General features: G+C 42.0%; 1 protein-coding gene across 1 annotated transcript in view; it reads right to left on the reverse strand.

Moving 5' to 3' along the window:
* FAM222B (family with sequence similarity 222 member B) overlaps positions 1-20,045 on the reverse strand; it is a 78,332-nt gene extending 58,287 nt beyond the window's left edge. Inside the window, exon 1 of the mRNA XM_058704586.1 lies at positions 19,768-20,045. The gene's annotated coding sequence lies outside the window, so the exon portion shown is untranslated. The remainder of the gene's footprint in view (positions 1-19,767) is intronic.
* Positions 20,046-26,157: the final 6,112 nt, after the last annotated feature.

Below are 26,157 nucleotides of genomic sequence, written 5' to 3' on the forward strand. Positions count from 1 at the left end.
TCAGGTGTGGAACAAGGAGTGCTAGCTTTGGCTGAAATGGCACCATGTCCCTCCTCCAAGCCTAACTGCAACCATCACCTAAGCTTTCATTAAAGTGGCTATATGGTGTCATCTAAAATAAATTAAAGTGCATTTTCAGTGCTTTTTTGTGAGTGGTTCTACTAATTGGCTATGATGCTTTAAATACAGATAATAAATCACCCTACTGGTCCTTTAAATATTCAGCATTATAACTGCCATAGGCTAGGGGCACCTGGGTGGCTCGGTCGATTGAGGGTCCGACCTCAGCTCAGGTCATGATCTCGCAGTTCGTGGGTTCGAGCTCCGCATTGGCCTCTGTGCTGACAGCTCAGAACCTGGAGCCTGCTTCAGATTCTGTGTCTCCTTCTCCCTTTGCCCCTCCCCCACCCCTCAAAAATAAATAAACATAAAAAAAACTTTTTTTTTAAATAATCCCATAGGCTGGCAGTCATACCCTCATTTGAACCACAAAGCCAAGAATGGTAAAAAAAATCTTGTGATACAAATCCTCTGAAGTGATATAATAAATCTTTTGGAAATATTCTGTAACTAAAATTTGTTTCATTATGGTTCCATAATTGTTACACTCCAGAATTAGGGTAGCAGTATCTTTTCCCAAATCTGGAACTATTTTTTCTTCAAATAGTATTTATAAAAATATATCACCTTTCTCAAAAGGAACTTATGGCCTCTAACAGACAGCATGTTGCTAATTTTCACAACATCCCAATAAAGAACTATTATTTAGCATCTATATCACACTTTAACTTGCAGAAGTGTTTTACAATATTTTCATTAGTAGTCATTCCTCACAACCACCCCTGAGCTAAACTGGTCCTGTTATCCTCATTTGAGAGCTGAAAAACCTGATGTATTATAAGGCCAAGGTCAAGCCAGTCTGCTTTTCCAAAACCAGGAAGCTAATTCTTAAAAACAGTATCATTCACTCAACCAGTGTATCTGTATTGCTCATAGTCCTAGTTTTAGTAGATTCTTAGAACACCGAAACCCACCTAAAATGAGGGTACAAAAACATTAAATTATTGTTATAACACTTCACCAAAAATACACAACCACATTTGAATATAAATAAGGATTTAATAACAATGACACAAGGAGTTTCCAGAAATTGGTTCCCAAAACCTCTATGTCAATATACGAAAACAAAAAAAGGATCAAATGCTTCTTCATCTTATTTTTCTTCTTAATCCACTACAATCAGACTTCTATCTCCATCACTCCAATGAGTGGTTCTAGTCAAGGTCACCAATAACCACTAGGTTGCCAAACCCCACGCGTACTTCTCTGTTCTTTTCTGAGACAATAATCAATACAGTGGTCCACTCCATCCTTGAAATATATTTTTTTACTTGGCTTCCATAGCATCACTGGTTTTCCTCCTACCTCACTGGCTGCTCCTTCTCCTTCATACCTCTTTTCTAGCCACAATCCATTCCTAGGTGACCTCCTGATTGAATTTCATGACTTCAAACTCTACCTACATGTTGGTTTCAAGTCTTCAATGCCAGCCCAGATTTCTCCCAGGAATTCCAGGCTTTTCTATCTTATAGCTCCAGTTGGCTATCTAACAAGCACCTCAAACTTGATATGACCAAAGCAAAATCCTTCCACCAGAATCTTACCCATCTCAATAAATATTATCACCTACCTAGTTTCCACAGCCAATAATGCATAAGTTAGGCATGATTCCTCTTTGCCTCACTCCCCCTGGCTGCTGCCAATCCCTGAGCAAGTCCCGATGACTTCATTTCCAAAAGAAATTCCAAATCTACTTCTCTACAGCTCTTCTACCATCACTCCAATCCAAGTCACCACCAATTCTCATCTAAATTAGTGCAAGTCTTGTTACTAGTCTCCTTGCCTCTACTCACGATCTCCCTACAATGAATCCATTTCCACACAGTAAGCAGAACATTCTAATTACAAATCAATTCACATCATATGCCCGCTTAAAAACCTCTGAAGGAAACACATTACCCTAGCTTTCAAACCTCAGTGTCATCTGGTCTCTGCCTTCTTCTGGCACCACTCTCCCTCTCACCACATTCAAGTCACATTAGCCTTATTTCTGTTCTTCCAAGATATGAAGTTCATTCCTCTTTAGTTCTACACTGGAATGTTTGATCTGGTAATCTCTGAATTCTCCTAGATCTTAACTGCCATACTCTGAAAGGTATTCCCTATTGTCCTAACCTAAAGTAGCTGCCCATTCACTCTCTAACACATCAGTCTATTTTAATTCTCTGCATCGTATTTATCATAACTGGGTTTTAAAAAGTTGTCTGTTGTCTGTTTACCCTCCCTAGAATACAAGCTCCATAAGAGGACAGACTGTCCATCTTTTTTTTTTTTTTAATTTTTTTTTCAACGTTTTTTATTTATTTTTGGGACAGAGAGAGACAGAGCATGAACGGGGGAGGGGCAGAGAGAGAGGGAGACACAGAATCGTAAACAGGCTCCAGGCTCCGAGCCATCAGCCCAGAGCCCGACGCGGGGCTCGAACTCACGGACCGCGAGATCGTGACCTGGCTGAAGTCAGACGCTTAACCGACTGCGCCATCCAGGCGCCCCCAGACTGTCCATCTTGATTAGCAGTGTATTACTAGTGCTCTACACATACTAGAAACTCAAAAAATTTGGCAGGCTTAGTTACCCTTGCCCACAAAGAGCTCACAATCCAGTTGAAGAAACAAAACAACACTTAAATAATAAATGTAATGCTAGCAGGATAATAAAATGTTACAGTAGCCCAGCAGCAGGAGTGGTTAATTCTGCCTTGAGAACTAGGAAGACCTCACAGAAGAAATGAGCTATGAGCTAAATCCTAAAGATTAATTAGGAGATTCACCACATTATTGGTTATGTTTGCTTGTTTTGGAAGAAACGTCCATGGAAGAAAAGAAAATAGCTTGAGCAAAAATGTAATGAGGAAAGGAGGAAGGAAGATGGAACCAATCATCTATGTGTTAAGTGTGCTGTGAATGATAAAGAATCCTAAAGGGAAAGAGCATAAGTAGTCTTCCAATTTAGGAAGATTGCTCTTGTGCCAATGTGGTGGATCAACTGAAGGGGTAGTAAGACTTGAGGCATGAAGACCAGTTAGGAGGTTATTGCAACTGACCAAGTAAGAAATAAAAATGGTCAGGGCACCTGGGTGTCTCAGTCGGTTGAGCTTCCAACTCTTGGTTTCATCTCAGGCCATGATCTCACAGTTTCATGAGTTGGAGTCCCACATTGGGCTCTGCTCTGAAAGTGCGGAGCCTACTTGGGATTCTCTGTCTCCCTCTCTCTGCCCCTCCCCTGCTCACGCTCTGTCTGTCTCTCTCTCAAAAATAAATAAAACATCAACAAAATTAAAAAAAGAGAGAGATTGTCTCTCTCTGTCCCAAAAATAAATAAAAAATGTTGAAAAAAAAATTTTTAAAAAAAAAAAAAAAGAAAAGAAAAAAGGGGCGCCTGGGTGGCGCAGTCGGTTAAGCGTCCGACTTCAGCCAGGTCACGATCTCGCGGTCCGTGAGTTCGAGCCCCGCGTCGGGCTCTGGGCTGATGGCTCGGAGCCTGGAGCCTGTTTCCGATTCTGTGTCTCCCTCTCTCTCTGCCCCTCCCCCGTTCATGCTCTGTCTCTCTCTGTCCCAAAAATAAATTAAAAAATGTTGAAAAAAAAAAATTTAAAAAAAAAAAAAAAAAGAGAGAGAGAAATAAAAATGGTCTAATCTATGACTTTGGCAATATGGTTGGAAAGAAAGAGGCAGATTTAGGAGATCTTCAACGCTAAAATCAAATCTAGGGATCAGGCAGATATGAGTGGTAAGGGAGAAGAAAGGAGCAAGGTCAAATCCAATATTATTGATTTAGCAACTGTATGGCTATTAATAGCATTCAACCAGTCAGGGAATCTAGAAGGTTTAGATTTTGTGGCAAAAATAATGAATTCCAAGATGCCCATAAGATGTCCAGGTGGATTCTGGAAATATAGGTCTGGATCCCAGGAGACAGAGATTTGAGTTAAATATAGAGATTTGAATTACATTACCTGTGAAAAATAAAACAAGAAGAGGGTGGCTAAGAACAGAATTGTCAGCAACATTAACACTTAAGGACTGGATAGAAGAAAGGGAGACTAAAAAGAAATAGAAAAGAAAAACCAAGCATGGACAGTTTAAAGAAGCAGAGAAGCAAAAACTGAAAAATTAGGGGTGCCTGGGTGGCACCCAAGCGGTTAAGCATCCGACTCTTGATTTTGGCTCAGGTCATGATCTCACAGTTTGTGGGTTCGAGCCCCACACTGGGCTCTATGCTGACAGCTCAGAGCCTGGAGCCTGCTTCAGATTCTTGTCTCCCTCTCTCTCTGCCCCTCCCTCAGTCATTCTCTCTCTCCCTCTCCTTCAAAAATAAATAAACATTTAAAATTTTTCAATTAAAAAATTAAAAATTAAAAAAAATTAATAAAAGCAGAAGGCAAAATAAATCAAGGACTGAAAAGCATCATCTGGGTTTCACAATTAGGTCACTGAGCAGAGCAATTTCAGTGGAGTGTTGGGGACAAAATCAAATTACATGCTTGAGGAATAAATAGGCTATGAGAAAGTAAAGAGAGCAGGAGAAAGACTACTTTTAGGAATAGTAGAGAAACTGAGCAGTAACTGGGGGTAGGGTGGGGACAAAGAATTGGGGAAAAGAAATAAATACGAACATAAAAACAGTGATATAACAAGGTCGCAGAGGGATTAACAATATGGAGAAGAAAGGAAAGGCCAACAGATGAATACAGTAAAGTCTGCAGGTGTGGAAAAAAATGAAGATAACTTCCACTTGATAGCCTTTGAGAGAAAGGTGGGGGAGAGAATAACATTGAAGGACTAGAGATCAGCTGGGTTAACAATTTACAAAGAGCAGGCAAATAAATATTCCAGTGAGACACGGGAGCCTAACCAGTCACCCACACAACCCCCTACTAAGAAGAATGATCTTACTTTATCTAAAAACATTTTTTTAAGTTTATTTATTTTTGAGAGAGACAGAGTGTGAATGGGTTAGGGGTAGAGAGAGAGGGAGACACAGAATCTGAAGCAGGCTCCAGGCTCTGAGCTGTCAGCAGAGCCCAACGCAGGGCTCAAACTCACGAACCATGAATGAGATCATGACCTGAGCCGACGCTTAACTGACTGAGCCACCCAGGCGCCCCTGATCTTACTTTATCTAAATAAAAGTTCTTACTTGGAAATTTGAGATCTGATGGAAAATCAGAGTAGTTGTGGAAAGAAAGAGCAGAGACATGATCCAGAAACACTAGCAAATAGTTCAAATTGCCTCTCACAAGAAAGCAATAGCAGAGGGAAGAGGAAGGATGCAAGCAGAGGAGGAACGCTGTTAATCATATTGGACCTGGTCCAGCTGACCAAAAATCACAGCCAAGTTTTTCTGTGTCTTACCAAATCTAAAAATCCACACTAACCTGGAAGTTGTAATACTTCTAAGAATTTGAAGGGTGTGTCCTGCCACAATATTCCGAGTGTCCAAGCTTCATTCAGTTCATTAAGTAATCCCTGGGAGAATAGCTTGGCTAGACTTTGGATAATATTCATATATACCCCCATTAACTTCATAAATCTCTCCCTATACTTTTTCATGCACTGAAGTGGAAAACATACTGATAACACAGCAGTGTCCTAGGATAGAAAGAGAGTAGGGAAGGAAAGCTAGTAGCATTATGCTTGAGAATAAGCAAACTTAAAGTAGAAAATAAACAGCAAAATATTCTTGAAGTCTTAAGAATTAGAGTACACATTGCAACAATGTGGATGGAACTAGAGGGTGTTATGCTAAGCGAAGTCAGTCAGTCAGAGAAAGACAAACAGGGGCACGCCTGGGTGGCTCAGTCGGTTAAGCGTCCGACTTTGGCTCAGGTCATGATCTCATGGTCTGTGAGTTCGAGCCCCACGTCAGGCTCTGTGCTGACAGCTCAGAGCCTGCAGCTCTGCAGCCTGTTTCAGATTCTGTCTCCCTCTCTCTCTGACCCTTCCCTGTTCATGCTCTATCTCTCTCTGTCTCAAAAATAAATAAACATTTAAAAAAAAAAAAAAAAAGAAAGACAAATATAGGACTTCAGTCATATGAGGAATTTAAGATACAAAACAGATGACCATATGGGAAGGAAAGCAAAAAGAATATAAAAACAGGGAGGGGGACAAAACATAAGAGACTCTTAAATACAGGGAACAAACTGAGGGTTGCTGGAGGGGGTGTGGGGATGGACTAAATGGATAAGGGGCATTAAGGAAGATACTTGTTGGGATGAGCACTGGGTGTTATACGTAGGGGATGAATCACTGGAATCTACTCAAAACATTTTTGTGTACTGTATACTAACCAACTTGGATGTAAATTAAAATTAAACAAATTAAAAAAAAGAATTAGAGGAGCGCCTGGGTGGCTCAGTCGGTTGAGCGGCCGACTTCAGCTCAGGTCATGATCTCGCGGTCCGTGAGTTCGAGCCCCGTGTCGGGCTCTGTGCTGACTGACGGCTCAGAGCCTGGAGCCTGTTTCAGATTCTGTGTCTCCCTCTCTCTGACCCTCCCCCGTTCATGCTCTGTCTCTCTCTGTCTCAAAAATAAATAAAAAACGTTAAAAAAAAAATTAAAAAAAAAAAAAAAGAATTAGAGTACACAACTGCATTACAAATTAAAATAAATTCTAAAGGATCTTAAATTGTCACTCAGACACTTTTCACCATGCACCTTTTTTTTTTTTTTTTTTTAAAGTAAACTCTACACCCAACAACCCCAAAAGTCCCATGCACTACTGACTGAGCCGGCCAGACATTCCCATACTGTGTACCTTTTATGTTACTTAAAATATATTCAAAAAAGAAAGAAAATTAAGTTAAAATTCAAATATATTTAGGAAATTACATTTTTGGAATTCTTCTTTAAAGTCTCCCTCTTCCACCCCCAGACTTTTTTTTTTTTAAGGTAGGCTTCACACCAAGCATGGAGTCCAATGCGGGGCTTGAACTGAGATCAAGAGTCAGACCCTCAACCCACTAAGCCACCCAGGGGCCCTCAGACTGTTCTTTTATTTTTACACAGTAAAATTTATTTTTTAGTGCTCAGTTCTAAAAGTCCTCATAAACATACAGATGTGTAACCACAATCAAGGTACAGAATAAATAGTTCCATTACCCTCCAGAAATTTCCTCATTCTACTGCTTTGTAGTAAAACATTCCCCTACCCCTAGAGCAAGACAATCATCAATCTGCTCTCCACTGTCCCTATAGTTTTAAGTTTTCTAGACTATCATATAAATTCAATCAAATAGTGAGTAGCCTTTTCAGCTTAGCTTCTTTCACTTACCATAATGCATATGAGATTCATTTATGTTATTACAAATATAAATAGTTCCTTTCTATTGCTGAGTAGTATTCCACTATATGAATATATTACAGTTGGTTAATCCATACCAAAGATGAAGGACATTCAGGTTGTTTCTAGTTTTCAGTTGAGTACAAATAAAAAGCTGCTATAAATATGGGAGCGCCTGGGAGGTTCAGTGGGTTGAGCATCCGACTTCGGCTCGGGTCATGATCTCCACAGTTCATGGGTTCGAGCCCCATATCAGGATCTATGCTGACAGCTCCAAGCCTGGAACCTGCTTCAGATTCTGTCTCTCTCTCCCCCCTCTCAAAAATAAATATTTTTTAAAAGATACATTTATAGGGCCGCCTGGGTGGCTCAGTCAGTTAAGCAGCTGAGTTCGGCTCAGGTCATGATCTCGCAGTCCGTGAGTTCGAGCCCCGCGTCGGGCTCTGTGCTGATAGCTCAGAGCCTGGAGCCTGTTTCGGATTCTGTGTCTCCCTCTCTCTGACCCTTCCCTGTTCATGCTCTGTCTCTCCCTGTCTCAAAAATAAATAAAAAACGTTAAAAAAATTTAAAAAATAAAATAAAATACGCATATTTTTAAAAAGATACATTTACAAATAAATAAATAAATAAATACATAAATAAATAAATAAATAAAGCTGCTATAAATATTCACATACAGGTTTTTATGTCCTAGGTTGTCACTCCACTGGGTAAATACTTGGGTCACATGTTAAATGTTTGTTTTACTTAGTAAGAAACTACCACAGTGTTTCCTTAAGTTCTAGTTGTTCCACGTCCCTGCCAGCCCATAATCTAATCAGTTTTCTTTTGTTGTTTTTTTAGCCATTCTAATGGCATATCTCATTATTTTTAATTTGCATTTCTCTAATGACTGAGATGTTGAGATTTTCACACACTTACTTGCCATCAATCTATCTGCTCCAGTGAAGTCACTCAAATCTTTCACTCATTTTTTTATGGTGCTGTTTGCTTCTTGATGAGTTCTGAACTCTATACATTCTAGATACAGGTTTATGTATGTCTGATATACAATTTGCAAATATTTTCTCCCACTCTGTGTCTTGTCTTTTTTAAGTTGACTCCATGCCCAACATGGGGCTCAAACTCACAACCCTGGGATCAAGAGTCACATCTCTACCAACTGAGCCAGGTGCCCCGTCTGTGTCTTCTCTTCATTCACTTAAGTATCTTTTGCAGAGTAAAAGTTTTCAATTTTGATGAAGCCCAATTCATCAAGAAAAATTTTTTTGGATCTTGTTTTTGGTGTTGTATCTAAAAACTCTTTACCTAATTCAAGGTAACAAAGATTTTCTCCTGTATAAAATATTCCAAGTATTTTATAGTTTTCCATTTTATATTTAGGTCTATGATCGATTTTGAGTTAATTTTTACAAATGGTATGAAGTATAGTTTGAGGCACATTTTTTCTTTCTTTTACTTTAGATATCCAGTCATTTCAACAACTCGTTGAGAAGACTATCTTTTCTCCTTTGACTTGCCTTTGTACCTCTATCAAAAATCAAATGGCTTTATTTAATACTGTGGGTCTATTTCTGGACTTTCTATTCTGTTCATTGATCTGTCAGACTATCCTTTCGCCAATACCACACTGTCTTGATTACCATAGCTCTTCAGTAAGTCTTGAAATCAGGTAGTAGGAGTCTTCCAACTTTGTTGTCCTTTTTCAAAATAATTTTGGTTATGTTGGTCCCCTTGCTTTTCTTTCTTGTTTTTTTTAACATTTATTTACTTCTGAGAGACAAAGCATGAGTGGGGGAGGGGCAGACAGAGAGGGAGACACAGAATCCAAAGCAGGGTTCAGGCTCTGAGCTGTCAGTACAGAACCAGATGCAGGGCTTGAACCCACAAACTATGAATGAGATCACAACTTGAGCCAAAGTTGGACGCTCAACCGATTGAGCCACCAAGGCACCCCCACCTTTTTTTCAATGTTTTGTTTTTTTTCAATATTTTTTCAATGTATTTTTGAAAGAGAGACAGACACTGTGAGCAGGAGAGGGGTAAAGAGAGAGGGAGACACAGAATCTGAAGAAGGCTCCAGGCTCTGAGCTGTCAGCACAAAGGGGGCTTGAATCCAGGAGCCATGAGATCATGACCTGAGCCGAAGTCAGATGCCCAACCAACTGAGATACCCAGGTACCCCTAAAATCTTTAAAATCTTTAGCCCAATCCAAATAAATATATATATAACTAAAAATTTTTTTCAAGAAATGCTTGTTAATTTCGTGGGATTTTTCTTTTAGTTATCTTTTAGAGATATATATGGAAATATTTATTAACTTATGAATCTGAGATTTCTTTAAAAATACCTTAGGTGGGTTAGTAGATGGGGAAACAACACAAGATTGGCACAAGTTCAAAATTACTGTAGCGGAGTGATACGGGTTCATTACACTGATGTCTACTCTCGCATATATTTGAAATTTTCATAATAAAAAAGTAAAAAGAAAACCTATCTACAGAATTAATCTTCTCTTTAACATAAAATCCCTAAGGTAAGGGAGAAAATGAGAAGTATGGGGAGTTAAGCCTTGAATCAAGGTGAGACCCTAGGGATGTCTGTGATTCTCAATATTTGATTTTCTTGTCAAAGCCAGACATCCTGTTTAAGGTCAATATTAAAAATGTTTAGCTAAAGTCAACCAACAACTACAGATACTCTGCATATTCCTTCCTTTCATAAAACATGTCTCTGCTTTTATTTCAAAATCATGAACTATAAAAAAAGCACCTAAATCATACCAAACTGTCCTTCCAGAAAACAACAGCATGTGTATTTTTCACTTACCATCAGGTATATTTATTTCATTGTTTTCAGTTCTTATATAACTGGTGAAAAAGCTACGGAGTAGCAGAAAACTAGACAGTTAGCTTGAATTCCTAATCCCAACTATGAACTAACCAGGTACTGGTTCAAAATTGTCCTGTGGTCCTCAAAACAAATCTGCTGAGGTTCTAATTCATAATAACCATTCAGGCTTCAATCAGAGGCATTTAGTGGAAATAGATTCTTTTTTCCTCCATCTTTATAATAGAACTGATGTTAGACAAGGCAGTTGCAGGGTTCTTGGCTGGCTCAGTCAGTAGAGCATGCAACTCTCGGTCTCAGGGTCAAGAGGTCAAGCTCCATGTTCAGCATAGAGACTATTTAAAAAAAAAAAAAAAAAAAAAACCTAAAAAAATAATTTAAAAAATTTAAAAAGGCAGATTTCCTAAGTCTGGTAAACCATTGAGAATAGGGGAAAACAAAGATGTACAGCTAATATGCACACAATTCATTTTTTTCAAAAAATGTTTGTAATGGGGCAGCTGGGTGGCTCAGTTGGTTAAGTGCCCGGCTTCAGCTCAGGTCATGATCTCGCGGTCCATGGGTTCGAGCCCCGCATCAGGTTCTGTGCTGACAGCTCAGAGCCTGGAGCTTGCATCAGATTCTGTGTCTCCATCTGTCTCTCTGCCCCTCCCCTGCTCATGCTCTGTCTCTCTCCATCTTTCAAAAATGAATAAATGTTTTAAAAAAATGTTTACTTATTTTGAAAGAGAGTGCACATGCACACAAGCAGGACAGGGGCAGAAGGAGAGGGAGAGAATTTCGAGCACACTCCACACTTAGCGCAGAGCCCGACATGGGGCTCGAACCCATGACCTCACGTTCATGACTTGAGCGGAAATCAAGAGTCGATGCTTAACAGACTGAGCCACCCAGGCACCCCTGCACACTGATTCTTTATTGAAAATTTCACTGGGAAGCTTGGCAGGCTCAGTCAGTAGAACATGCAACTCTTGATCTCGTCGTGGTCATGAGCTCGAGCCTTGTGTTGGTCAAAGAGATTACTTAAATAAAAACTTTTTTAAAAAATGGAAAAATAGGGGCGCCTGGGTGGCGCAGTCGGTTAAGCGTCCGACTTCAGCCAGGTCACGATCTCGCGGTCCGTGAGTTCGAGCCCCGCGTCGGGCTCTGGGCTGATGGCTCGGAGCCTGGAGCCTGTTTCCGATTCTGTGTCTCCCTCTCTCTCTGCCCCTCCCCCGTTCATGCTCTGTCTCTCTCTGTCCCAAATATAAATAAAAAACGTTGAAAAAAAAAATTTTTAAAAAAAAAAAAAATGGAAAAATAGGGCACCCTGGTGGCTCAGTCGATTAAGCATCCAATTTCAGCTCAGGTCACGATCTCATGGTTCCTGAGTTTGAGCCCCACATCGGGCTCTCTGCTGTCAGCACAAAGCCTGCTTCCGATCCTCCGTCCCCCTCCCTCTCTGCCCCTCCCCTGCTGGTTCACTCTCTTTCAAAATAAATAAATAACCTTAAAGTTTTTTTTCAATAAATAAATAAATAATGGGAAATAAGGAAAAGATTTAGCACTGCATGAACTACTATCGAGAAGGTACTTGGTGCCACATTATTATAAAACCAATCCCTCCAGATGATGTGAATAAACAACAAATAAAGCAACTAGAACTGACTCACAGAGTAATTACGCTGACTTTAACTATCACTTATACCCTAATGATTTCTAGATCTGCATCTCCATTCTAAACTTTTCTACTAAACTCAAGACCCAAATACCCAGAAGCTTATTGGACATTTGCTCCTCGATTTTCCTGACACCTCAAATCTAATATACCAAAATCATTGTCCCTCAAATGTAACACCCTCTCACCCCTGTATTCCCTACCTTGGTTAATAATATCACCATCCACTTGCCCAAGCAAGCAATTTCAAATCCATCTTTGACAACTCCTTCCCCCTTACCCACTCCTCAACATAAAGTCAGTAAGACCCTCCTGGTGATTCTCCTAAAAAGCTCGTTAACCTGTCTACAATTCCACCATTACCACTGTAATTGAGATCTTCAATCTCTCTCAAATGATCATCACACAAATGTCTCATAACCAACTAGTCCCCCCCCACCCCCCGCCGTAGCCAATTTCACACTTTAAAATCTAACTTCCATACTGCCAACAGTGTTACTTTTCTTAAACAGTGATCTGAACTTGTTCCTTACCTGACTCAAAACTCTCCCATGACTTAAACAAACAAACAAACAAACAAACAAACAAAACTCTCCCATGACTCCCTGGCATTTTATCTTACAAAGTAAAATTCAGACCCCTCACCAAGGCCATCTACAACTGGGCTCCAACTCATCTTTCACCTCACTTCCTTCCATTTCTTCCTCATGCCCCATGATCTAGCCACATTAAACCACTGGCCCACAGGTCCATACTCATATACTCTCTACCCTTGTGCAAGCTGTTCTCTGTATTTGAAACACTACCCTCTCCAATCTTTTTTTGTTGAGATAGCCAAATTATATTCATCCTTTAAAACCCAACTGACTCTTTCTCTAGGAAGCTTTGTCCAACCTTCCCCTCACCCCACCACAAAGAACCTGTGCTCCCATAGCACTTAGTACAGATCTCTATGATTGCACTTACTGTACTAATTCATAATTATTTGTGTTTGTCTCCAATTAAAATGTGCATTCTTGGGGTGCCTGGATAGCTCAGTCGGTTAAGCACCCACTTCGGCTCATGTCATCATCTTGCTGTTCAGGGTTCGAGGCCGTCGGGCTCTGTGCTGACGGCTCAGAGTCTGGACCCTGTGTTGGATTCTATGTCTCCTTCTCTCTCTGTCCCTCCCCCATGTGCACACACGTGTACGCACTCTCTCCCTCTCTCTCTCTCAAAAATAGTATTAAAAAAACAAAATGTGTACTCTTGGGGCACCTGGATGGTTTAGTTGGTAAAGCATGCAACTCTTGATCTCAGGGTTGTGAGTTTGAGCCCCAGGTTGGGTATAGAGATTACTAAAAAAATAAACTTTAAATAAATACATAAACAAATTAAATGAAATCTTTTTTTTAAATGTGCATTCTTTAGGGGTGCCTGTCTCGCATGCAACTCGATCTTGGCATCATGAGTTCAAACCCCATGATGAGTGATGAGCATAGAGGCTACTTAAAAAAATAAAGAAAAATAAAAGAAAATAAAAGAAGGCACCTGGGTGGCTCAGTCAGTTAAGCATCTGACTTGGTTTCAGCTCAGGTCATGATCTCACGGTTAGTGAGTTCGAGCCCTGCATCTGGCTCTGTGCTGACAGCCTGGAGCCTGCTTGGGATTCTCTCCCTCCCTCTCTCTCTCAAAATACATAAATAAACTTTAAAAAAAAAAAAAAGTTCAGGGGCACATGGGTGGCTCAGTCAGTTGAGCGTCCAACTCTTGATTCTGGCTCAGGTCATGATCCCAGGATCATGGGATCCAGCCCTGCACCCAGCTCCGCACTAAGCATGCAGCCTGCTTAAGATTCTCTCTTTCCTGGGGCACCTGGGTGGCCCAGTCAGTTAAGCTGTCTGACTCTTGACCTCGGCTGAGGTCATGATCTCATGGTTCCTGAGTCTGAGCCCTACATCGGGCTCCATACCTCCCTCCTCCCTCTCTCTCTGCCCCTCCCCCGATCTTTCACTCTTTCAAAATAAACTTAAAAATTCTTAACAAAAAAAAAAAATTCTCTCTCAGCCCCTCCCCCTCTCCCCAACTTGCATGGAAACACACTATCTCTAAATTAAAAAAGCTAAAAAAATAAAAGTGCACTCATTACAAAGATTATGTCATTCATATTTTAATTTCAGTGCCTAGCACAATTCCTAACACACAATAGGCACTTAAATGTCTGCTGACTGATTGCTGAAAGGACCAACTCATTTTCTAATGAGACCAGAGACCAAAAAGCTTAAGAGATTCAAACCTAGCTTTGGTTTACTGATGAAAAGAAAAAACACTAGACAAATTTGTGCTTATGCTATTTCTAGTTTTTCATACTTTCTCCCACTAGCTTCAGGGCTGGTTGCCAGAAAATTAGTAACTGAGTCTTGGGGCACCTGGGTGGCTCAGCTGGTTAAGTGTCTGACTTCGGCTCAGGTCATGATCTCACAGTTCGTGGATTCAAGTCCTATGTCGGGTTCTGTGCTGACAGCTTGGACCCTGAAGCTTGTTTCAGATTCTGTGTCTCCCCCTCTCTCTGCCCCAACCCCGCTCACGCTGTGTCTCTCAAAAATAAATAAATGCTAAAAAAATAATAATAAACTTAAAAAATTAAAAAAAAAAGAAAATTAGTAACTGAGTCTTTTAAATCCCTCCTTAAATGACCTATATTTTCCCATGAAACAGTACAATCCAGTGCTATAATACTAAGCCATTATTTGATAACTGAACCTTAATTCTGGTAATTTATGATCCTCCTTGTAGTAAATGGATTTTTAGGGGTACCTGGCTGACTCAGTTGGAAGAGCATGAGACTCTTGACCTCGGAGTCATGAGCTCAAGCTCCATGTTGGGAACAGAGATTAAATAAATGATACTTAAAAATAAATAAATAATAGGGGCGCTTGGGTGGCTCAGTCAGTTGAGCGTCCGACTTCAGCTCAGGTCATGATCTCATAGTTTGTGAGTTCCAGCCCCACATTAGGTTCCGTGCTGACAGCTCAGAGCCTGGAGCCTGCTTCGGATTCTGTGTCTCCCTCTCTCTCTGCCCCTCCCCCACTCAAGCTCGGTCTCTCTCTCTCTCTCTCTCTCTCTGTCAAAAATAAATAAACATTAAAAAAAAATAATAAGGGGCGCCTGGGTGGCGCAGTCGGTTAAGCGTCCGACTTCAGCCAGGTCACAATCTCGCGGTCCGTGAGTTCGAGCCCCGCGTCAGGCTCTGGGCTGATGGCTCGGAGCCTGGAGCCTGTTTCCGATTCTGTGTCTCCCTCTCTCTCTGCCCCTCCCCCGTTCATGCTCTGTCTCTCTCTGTCCCAAAAATAAATAAAAAATGTTGAAAAAATAATAATAAATAAATAATAAAATAAAAATAAATGCATTTTTCATAAAGAAAATTTAGCATTTTTCCACTTGAGTTGTACTTCCTTTCACTCTAAGTTACAAAGCTCTAATAGGGACATAACCAAGACCTTGATAGGCAGTGAAAAGACAGAAATAGATACTAAACACTTCTCTGCTGAGAAAGCATTCACCTCTCACCATGAGCACAGTGACTTCACACTTATCCCCACTCTGGTCAGCTGTGAAGCTTCAACCCTTCCCCTGGCCACTCTGCTTCTCACTCTACTCTCACTTTCCACTTTATTATATTAGTATCATCTTTTTGGAGTTGCTATTACATTTTAGGAGTTGAAATTCAAGAATGAGGCTCATGTCTTTTCTGAAAATGTTCCAAGCTTCCTGTCCTGCTCTGCTGCATTATACAATGTTACTCTGCCAAATACTTAGCTCATTTCCTTCTCCTGCTTGTCCTGATATGGTGGTACACATCAATAATGCCCTCCCCTTCACATTTTCAGACTTTACTGTCTGCTTGTAATGCCCTATCTTCCTCGTCCATCTATGAGGGTGTATCATGCATGTTATGCAAAGGGTCTTTACTGACAATACCTGTACCCAGCCATCCATCAACTCTCACAAGTTGTACCTCCCTCTAGTAGAGCGCTTAATGTATTTCATCAATTGTAAGACATACTTTCCCCTCCACATTTCTCTGAAAATAGGATATATCTTACAACTGATAGCATGCCAGTCTTTCTTAACATTTCTTCTTTCTTCCTTGCATGTAAAGTAATTGTGAGCCTTACAATCATTAGCACCACAGAGCTGATGAAATAAAGTATTACATTCTATAATAATTACTTTGTATACATCTGTTTCCTAGGCCAAACTGTGAACTGAGAGGGTCGGGGCTATATGACAAACATCTTTGACCAGCATAGATTTGAGCACAAAAAGAGGGTGCATCCAACAAACACTAGTTGGATAGTTATTTATTTAGCATTTGCTAAGTATTAAGTAGTATTGTAAACATTTTACATGTATTAAGCACATTTAACCCTCACAACAACCTGTGCAGGAAGTACAGTTATTATAGATGAAGAAACTGAGCTAAAGAAACATAGGGAAGCTCATTCAAAGGTACACAAAGTTCCAGAAGATCTGAACTCATCTCTGCTGATTATGTTTTATATTGTTTGTTATCATTTTTCCATTCAGCAAATATTTAACAAGCAATTACTCCAGGCCAACTATGTACTGTGCTAAACACCGGTAAGCAAAACCTGGCCTCTGGAGGCTACTCTGAATCATATATCCATTCTTGAATCCTTTACCCTCCAAACATCAGAACAACCTACAAACTCACTAAGTTAAATCTGCTCTTCTCTTTTACTTTTCAACATCTTCCCATATAGCCCTTTTTTAAAGTGTTTAGCGCTCTATCAAGAACCAAAGGACAAAAACCAAAAACATAAACAACAAAAACCTTTGTACTCAATTATTAGCAGCTGTGAAAAGATCACAAAAGACTTCAGTTAAGGAATGGGTGGCAAGATCCAAAGGGTTCTAAAGGAACAAAGGTTCTGTTCATAAGCAAATATTCAAAGAAAAAAAGGTAAAAACACATAATTTTGTTTTTATTTTTTATTATTTTTTTAACACCATAATGTTGTCTTTAAATAGACTGTTTTAAAATGTTTTCCCTGAGGGCACCTGGGTGGCTCAGTCGGTTGGGCGTCTGACTCCTGATTTTGGCTCAGGTCATGATCTCAGGTTCGTGGGTTCAAGTCCTGCATCTGGCTCTGTGCTGCCTGCTTGGGACTCCCTTTCCCCACCACCACCCCCCCACCCCACACACACACACAAATAAATAAACTTAAAAAAAAAAAAAAAAAAGTTTTCCTCTGAGGCAGAAGATACTTTTTAAAAAATTATTCATTTTATCATAATAAAAATGAGCTAGTAACCTTTAATTCCTTTTTTTTTTTCTTAGCCCTTGCTGTGTCAGAGATTCATGAGTAGTCCTTACATCCCCACTTTAGACAGACTGCTCCCACAACAGGTAATCAAGGCACTGACCATGCCGTCTCTCCCAAGGGAAGACTCTCCATTTGGTAAGTCATCTACCACATAAAAATAACCACAAATAGGAAAAAGAATAGAGAGGACAGGAAATTCTCATCACAACTGAACAAGCCTCTATCATTTTAACATGACATGAATGGCATTAGGGACTCATTTGAACCAATGGAAATTTTCAGTAGAGGGAAAAACACATTACAAAATTAAAAATAAATGTCCAATTATTAAAATAAAATAGGACAACTAAGCCAGCTCTACTTTTATACCTCTACTTCAGGTTCCATCTGGTGACCAAAGACAAAATAAATTTGTATTCTGTAAATGCCCTATGACAACAGTAACAAGCGCTTTCTTTCAAAACTATTCTCTAAAAAAGAACAATCGTTGGAGGCACCTGGGTGGCTCAGTGAGTTAAGTGTCCAACTTTGGCTCAGGTCATGATCTCACAGTCCGTGGATTCGAGCCCCATATAGGGCTCTGTACCGACAGCTCGGAGCCCGGAGCCTGCTTCAGATTTTGTGTCTCCTTCTCTCTCTGCCCCCTCGCCCACTTGTGCTCTGTCTCTCTATGTCTCTCAAAAATGCATAAATGTAATAAAAAAATAAACATTAAAAAATTTAAAAAAAAAAGAACAATTGGGATTATGGGCAGTTATTGGGAGAGCCGAGGAACTAGAGCAAAAAATTAAAAATGATGTATCACTGTATATTTCCAAGAAAAAGAGGTAAAACACGTTTTACCAGATGGAGAAGTTAAAGACAACTAGGGTTCATTTCCCGCATTCCTATAAAATAATTCACTGTTCTTATCTGTGAATCTTCAAGGACCTAGTACAGCCACTCCCTACCTTTGCTCAGATGAAAGACAAACCACTCACTAATTTCCAAAAGGCCTCGCTCTTTCAAGCTCTTCAGCTTTAGGGCCGGCAAAGCTGAAGCATCCATCTCATTCTGTCCTTTTGAAAGAAGTTTCACCTCTTTCAAAAGCTGTGGCTAGAAAGCCATTTTCTCTCTCTAGAAGCACACAGTTTAACTCTGTCCTCTGCTTTGTCTACCCTAAATAACAACAAGAACAACAACAAAGCCTCAGGAGTGCTCCTTCAGCCTCTCAGAAAAGAACCAGCCACCTCTTGGACAGCTGCTTCTGTCTTTCTCTCAGAGACACTCCACCCTGGAGGTTCCACGGGCAGCGTAACAAAAAGTGGAGCTCCAAAGCTGCTATATGCTTATCTGACCTCCAAAACGGGAGACACGGCCCTTGGGGCAACCAGAGACTCCCTCGCAAGAGAAAACTTTTATACAATTTAAAAATAGCAAATTGTATTTGCACACCCCTCTTTGTGCAGCCCTCCCAGCTTGTCTCCAACTAGTTTTCTCGACTCATAATAAAGCACATTAGTACCAACTGTGTTACAAGACAAGGAACCTGAGTGAGCTATGTTCACGAAGCATTTAACAGATTGGCCCTCCATTCTCTTATTTCTTCCTTTTGAGTAAGGAGCTACACACCATTTGTAAAAATGCCCAAGAGTATGGTATTTTTCCTACACAAGTCTGATGGCTAATTAGTCACATCACAAACTGGTATTTTTGCACATGATCTACTGTGCCTACGTAAAACGCACATATGTGCCTGTTGAGGTTTTACAAACAATATGCTTCGCCTTGACAAAGAAACCAATCACTCTACTAATAACGGTAAGGTCTAAAATCCAGTAATATTGTTGGTGACAATAGTACCAACCAATGAAATTTACAATTTTCATACACAATTTCAATCACGTACATTGATGCTTGCAATAGCCCACCGAAGCACATCTTTCAGAGGTTCAGAAAGGTTAAGTAGGACCTGCCCAAGGTTATCTATCAGCTTTATCAATGGTGGACGTGGTTTCGAACCTGTCAGACTCTAAGCCCCTAGCTTTCTTCCCTAGACCCCTCCCAGCTTTAAACAGAGGGCTCCTGACTCCCATCCTCCGCCCAGAAAAGCCCATGACTCTAGGCGACCGGCCTTCCCTGCCTGGATCAGAGTTAGCTTCTTCAGCTCCAGCAAGGCTTTCATCCTCCACCACCCTCCCCCCGCGACCATTCTCTGAAAGAAGCGGAAAGGGAGAGGCGACCGAAAGCTCCTGGGGGAAGGGACGATGACAAACGGGGAAGCGCGGGACACTGCCCCTGCCGTGGGCTCCTTCACTCTGCCGCACTCACCTCCTTCCCTCCGCCAAGCGGTCCAGCCCTGGCGCCGGCGATCCGGCCACCTATGCCCCAAATTCTCCCATCATCACCTCAAACTGTCCCTCCCCCACGCCCCTTCGCCTCCGACAGGCAGAGCCCACCCCCCCCCCCCCACCAAGTCGAGGTATCCCTCCACCAAGCCACCCCTCTTCTCTCCGGCCGCCCATCCCTCTTCCACCATCACTCACTGTCGGTGACTGGGCCCGGCCCTCATGGCTGCTCCGTTGCTGCCCGCCGCCGCCACCGCTACTCCACGCCCCGGCCCCTCAGTAGCCGCCGCCGCCGTCGGGACTAGCCGGGAGCCGCTCTTGCGCATGCGCAGCCTGGATTGCCGGGGCCCTCTATGGACGCCCGCGCATGCGTAGCCGGAGCCGAGGCGTCTTCTTCAGTGCCTGATGCTCTGCACCCCTGAGTCTCAGGTGGACATGGCCGCTGGCCTCGAGGACTGATTAGGCTTTCAGGCTTCGATGGCCGCCCTTAGGTCCAAGGCCTCTGGGTTACCTTGCCTAGGGTTACTAAACGCTTGGACCTCGATCATAGACTTAATGACACTTCCAGGATTCTGGATCCTACCTGCACTTAAAGGCCCGAATGCAGGTGCTCTGAGGTGACTGATAATGAACTTGGATCTCTTTCAAAAAGAAGATCACATCTAGAATACATTGGAGCTAATTGTGTAAGAGGTAATTTTGACATCCCAGAATACACTACTGGCCAGGAGGTGCTCAGAAACCCCTGGGGATCTTGTCAAGGCGGCACTTAAACTTCTTTGGGACACTGCAAAGTTCAGTCTGTTTATCAAGGGCATACTGTTTATTGGACAGAAATGTTCTGGGCATCTCATATGTGCCATCGAGGAACTTGCAGGCCTATAGTTTCTTACTTTACAGCTCTCACTACAGAGCCTGGCCCTTTTGCAAACTGGTAAAAAAAACTAGACCTTTAGCCCATGGAGACCCAACCATCAGCCCCTAGACCACTGTGCTGCCTTGGCATAGTGGAACAAGAAACTAGGCTAGGGGCGCCTGGGTGGCTCAGTCCTTAAGCGTTGGACTCTTGATCTCAGCTCTGGTCATGCTCTCACATTCATGAGTTTGAGCCCAGCGCGGGCTCCTTGCTGACAGCTTGCTTGGGATTCTCTCTCTGGCCCTCTGCTGCTCTCGCTCTCTCTCTCTCTCTCAAAATAAATAAGCAAACCTAAAAAGAAAAAAAATATACTAGGCTCAGTTGAGTCTTGGAAATTCAGCAATACAGATTTGACAGCTGAGGGCAATGCACTGCAGTAGAAGGGAAGAGGAGATACAGAACTAAACTCTCTCCTTATCACCATGACCCTCATCCCACCTCTAGCCCAGTCTTACCTCTATAGCCCAGAGTTTGCAGAGATAGGGACCAAGATATAATGTCAGGCAAAAAAAAAAAAAAAAAAAAAAAATTCGAGGAAGAGAAGGGGGGAGGAGGAGGAAAGCAGTTCCATTCTTTCTGTGAAAGGTGTTAAATTCTCTGTACTTCTGGAGAAAGAAAAGCTACTCCTGACCCCAGGATCTGATATGAATATTTAAAGTCCTAATCTAAGACTAAGGAAATTTTTTCCTTCTTTGGAAAGAAGCAAGAATAGGCCCTAGAGTAAAGTTTGAGAATGCTGAAACTGGAGTGCCACTAATATTTCTAATTACAGATTACTAATTTAAAATGCATATAATGGAATGCTCAAGTCACTAAGAAATGAGGTTACTCGCTCTAGCACCTAGGAGTTTGAGGATTTTTTTCTCATCAGATGCATGTAACTTTTACATACATACCTATATGTTGCTGTGGGAAAAGTATATAGATTAGCATAATCCGTCCCTAGAAAAGCAGATGTACACAAAAGTGCATGCCTCGTGTATGAACTGCCTCCCATCTCTCGACATACATACAGTAAAATGTAACTGGTGACAAGAGTAGGGTGGTGGGGCCCAGGACTAATTCCAGAGGCTAGCTCCTAACTTAGAATAGTTGTCATTACTTGCAAAAATATTACCCTTTGGAATGAGCACATTTGGCACCATGGGGGAATTGCAGAGCCAGAAAAGAGGAAGAATTGGTATTGACACTATGTTCTGATGAATGGAATACTAAAAAGAAGGCCAAAGCTGACCCTGAATCTTCTGGGAACTGGACTTTCCTAACTATCACCACAGTCAGTCTCCTGCTGGAATCTTTGTCCTCATAGAGCTTAGAGTCTAGTAGGGGACATATAATAAAAACATCAAATACTTGAATAACATTTACTATGTGCCAAGCACTGTTCCAAGTCCTTTATACATGTGAATGCTTTCAATCATCACAACAACCCTATGAGGGTACTATGATTATCCCCATTTTATAGATGAGGAAACTGAAGAAGAGAAAAGTTACCTGCCCTGGGGCATTGCCCTGGGGCACACAGTAAATAATGGACCTGAGAATCAAACCCAGAAATACAATCTTTGTGCTCAATCACTCTATTATAAACTGCCTTATCACAGGAGGGGAAAAAAGGGTCCTAAGAATTTAACCAGTCATGGAAGGAACAGCCTCTGGGGAGACCTGGAAGTGAGAAAGACTACCAGGCAATTGGGGGACTGGAAATTTTTCAGTTGAGCTGAAAAAGAGGAACGACAAGAGACGAGACTAGTGGAGGCGCTTGGCTGGCTCAGTTGGAAGAGTGTGTAGCTCTTGCTCTAAGGGTTGTGAGTTCAAGCTCCACGATGGGTGTAGGGATTACTAAAAAAAAAACTTTAAAAGAGAGAAAGTGAGAGATGAGATCAGCAAAGTCAGTTACAGCCAAGTTAGTTTGTACTTTATTCTGAGGGCAGTGAAGCAAAGGAGTGACTTGTTCAGATTGGGGCCATGAGAGGTTGGTGAGACTGTGAAGACTCTTAATGAGGCTCATAGAGCATTTCAGGCTTTGAAATAGGATCGTTGCAGGTAGTGATAAATACTATGAGGAGGTGACATTTAAGTTGAGACCTCAATAGGGGGCAGAAGCCAAATCTAGAAGAACAGAGAAGGCAGGAGTAGCAGATATAAAGGCCCTGAGGCAGAAATGAGCTTGGTATATTCAAAAGATGGAAAGAAAGCTAATGTGCTGGCAGCCTTGAGAGTAGAAGCAGGGCTCAATGTATGCAAGGACATTGGATGAATTTAGTTGTAATAGGAAGCCATTGAGGGGTTTTAATCACATCCTTCAATTGCTATCTCCTTAAATCTCTAAAATCCATCTGTGTCTTTCCACCATCTTCACTGTATTATCTTAGTGAGAAACATACAATGACACCTAGTTAGAAAAGGACTTCCAGATCAGGGGAGTTTGGGGTTTTTGCTTTTCAAATGGAAGAGATTAGGCTTTTTTTTTTTTTTTTAATTTATTTTTGGGACAGAGAGAGACAGAGCATGAACGGGGGAGGGGCAGAGAGAGAGGGAAACACAGAATCGGAAACAGGCTCCAGGCTCCGAGCCATCAGCCCAGAGCCTGACGCGGGGCTCGAACTCGTGGACCGCGAGATCGTGACCTGAGCTGAAGTCGGACGCTTAACCGACTGAGCCACCCAGGCGCCCCGAGATTAAGCATTTTAAAAATAAATGCTGATGAGAGGAGTGGCGCCTGGGTGGCTCAGTCAGTTGAGCGTCTGACTTTGTTTGGCTCAAGTCATGATGTTGCAGTTGATAAGTTCAAGCCCCGCGTCTGGCTCTCTGCTGACAGCTCAGAGCCTGGAGCCTGCTTCAGATTCTGTGTCTCTCTTTCTCTCTGCCCCTTCCCTGCTCATGCTCTGTCTCTCTCTGTCTCAAAAATAAAAATAAACATTAAAAAAATTTTAAATGCTGATGAGAGGAATATAGTACAGAGAGGAACTGTCTATATAAAAGAGAATAATTCATGTAACAAGGTGCCAGAAGGGGTAAAACAATTAGCCTTAAGATAAGGACATTTATTGAGAGCCTACACTTTTCTAAATCCTACATTGTTCCAAATCCTAGACTCAAATGAACACATGATATTAGGAAGATGTGTTTGTTATTATTTTCTTCATTGTACAGGTGATGAAACTGATGCTTGGAGAGTTGAAATAACTTGTCCAAATTCATACAGCTGATAAGTGGCAAGCTGACATATGAACCTAGGCAGTCTGTTTCATCTGATTAACCTCTCTCCTAATCTCACAAAATACAAAATTCCCCAGCAATATCCTTTGAGGGAAAATCTCCGGGAAAGAAGAGAATTAATGAGGCACTTTGACTGACATATTTCCTCTATGTTTTCATGATAGCCCAGGGATTCTTTCAAGGTGTTATCTGTTGCCAGTGCTGTAGTACTTAGTATGTGTTCTTTGGGTGATTTTGCATTTATTTAATTAAACTCTTCAACCACTGCTTAACCTGAAGTTGCCCTTCACCCTAATTACAGTTGAAATGGCATTTCACCTTATTGTTGATGAAAGAATATTCATATTTTTCTGATTGCCAGCTGTCCTATATTTAGTGATATTTTGTTCTTTGGGCATATGGGTGCCCAAAGAACATCCAGAATGTCGTGTTCCAGAAAGGTTATTTCTTCCACTAACAGAGCAGGCAGCCTGAAAGCTGGAGCCTGGCACCATTTGCAAGCCACCAATGCTTTTGGCTGCCCAGTCTCTGTCAATCCTGTGTCACTCAGGGCTTCTCTGGACACTCCACTGCCATTCCCCAAAGAGCAGCCCAGTCATTTGGTTTCCACCATCCTCCCGACAATCCTCTCCTTTCTGTCTTACATCATCAATTTTCTCCTCTCTACCTTGTCAATGCCATGAGCAAACAAAAAATCTCTGATCTTAAAAAAGAAAAGCCTTAGGGGTGCCTGGGTGGCTCAGTCCGTTAAGCATCTGAGTTCCCCTCAGGTCATGATCTCCCGGTTTGTGGATTCGGTTTGTGGATTCGAGCCCTGCAGGGGCAGGCAGGCAGGCAGGCAGGCAGTTGGGCTCTGTGCTGACAGCTCAGAGCCTGGAGCCTGCTTCGGATTCTGTGTCTCCCTCTCTCTCTGCTCCCTCCCTGCTCATGCTCTCTCAAAAATGAACAAATGTTAAAAAAAAAAATTTGTTTAAAAAAATAAAGAAAAGCCTTTAACTTCACTTCTCTCTCCCCCCTTTCTATTACCATTCCCTTTTGCTCTGCTCCCCCAGAAAGATTTTATATCTTTTTTTTTAAAGCTCTACAGCCTGGGGTGCCTGGGTGGCTCAGTCAGTTAAGCATCCGTTAACCATCGGGAAGCTTGATTTCAGCTTAGGTCATGATCTCACAATTTGTGAGTTCGAGCAACGCATCAGGCTCTGCACGGACAACATGGAGCCTGCTTAGGATTCTCGCTCCCCACCCCTCTTTACCCTTCCCCCACTCTTGCTCACACACACTCTCTCTCTCAAAAATAGTAAATAAATAAACATTAAAAAAATAAATAAAACTCTGGCCCAACCCAACCTGGGGTTCAAACTCACAAGCCTGATACCAAGAGCCACACACTCTACTTACTAAGCCAGCCAGGGGCCCCCACCTCTCATTCTCTCTTAAATACACTCTATTTAGGTTTTCACCCAGACCACGATACTGAACAGTTCCTGTCAGGTCACTAACAAATGTCTCTCTCTCTCTCCCTCACCACCCTCCCACCACAGTCCCCAGGACACAAGTCCTGTGATAAGAAGCTTTTGTCCATTTTCTTCATTCATGTATCCCCAGCACCTGGACATGGCCTGTACACAGCATATGCTGAGTAAATCCCCATTCCCCCAATCCCCGCCAACATCTCTCTCTCTCTCTCTCTCTCTCTTCAATTTCAAGAGTTTAATCCAGAGGCTTCAAAGGATGAATAAGGCTTAAGGCCACAAACAGCTAAGATATACCAAGTTTTGCAGGCCGCTGAGTCAGTCTGGGGAATTGTAGGTGTCTAAGCAGCTTCTCCCTTTACAGACCCTCTGTTTTTTCTCCAGAAAGGAATGGTCTCTGAGATGAGATAGTTATGGAGGTTTACAGAAGGGAAATCGCGTCTGCTGCTCCTGGGAAACACAGACCTACGGACTGACTACTCCTTGGGTGGCAATGGAGGCCGCTGCCGACCGCTAGACCAAGCCAGGGGTGGCATTGGGAGAGGATCCTGCAAGCCTGAGGCTAGAGAAAACTAAAAAGGCCCTTAGGGGGACAGCGGAACAGCACCCGCTCCGGCTTCCACGACCTGACCTCCTTAGATGCGTCAGTTTCTCCAGCCGCGATAAGTTTTGCGCTAAGAGAACGATTTCTGCCTCTAGGCCTCATGGGAGATGTAGTCGCCCAGGAGGCAGGGCTAGAAGAACCTTTTACAAAACTTTGGCAGGAGAAGAAGAAAGCAGGCTGTGTATAGGAGTCCAAAACAATCATCATGTTTACACAAATTCTAAATACAGATTTTCCTTAGCCTCGGTCAGTCTCCAAAGCAGTTTCTCCTTCATCCCACCTCCAGCATCCCGTGCGTCTCCGCTCTCTGGGCCAATCTAGCTCTCTCGTGCTCGCTTTTCCACTGCTCTATTCAATCTTAGGTGCGTTTCTGG

Source organism: Neofelis nebulosa, chromosome 16, assembly GCF_028018385.1.
Source record: "Neofelis nebulosa isolate mNeoNeb1 chromosome 16, mNeoNeb1.pri, whole genome shotgun sequence".
Classification (NCBI taxonomy): Eukaryota; Metazoa; Chordata; class Mammalia; order Carnivora; family Felidae; genus Neofelis; species Neofelis nebulosa.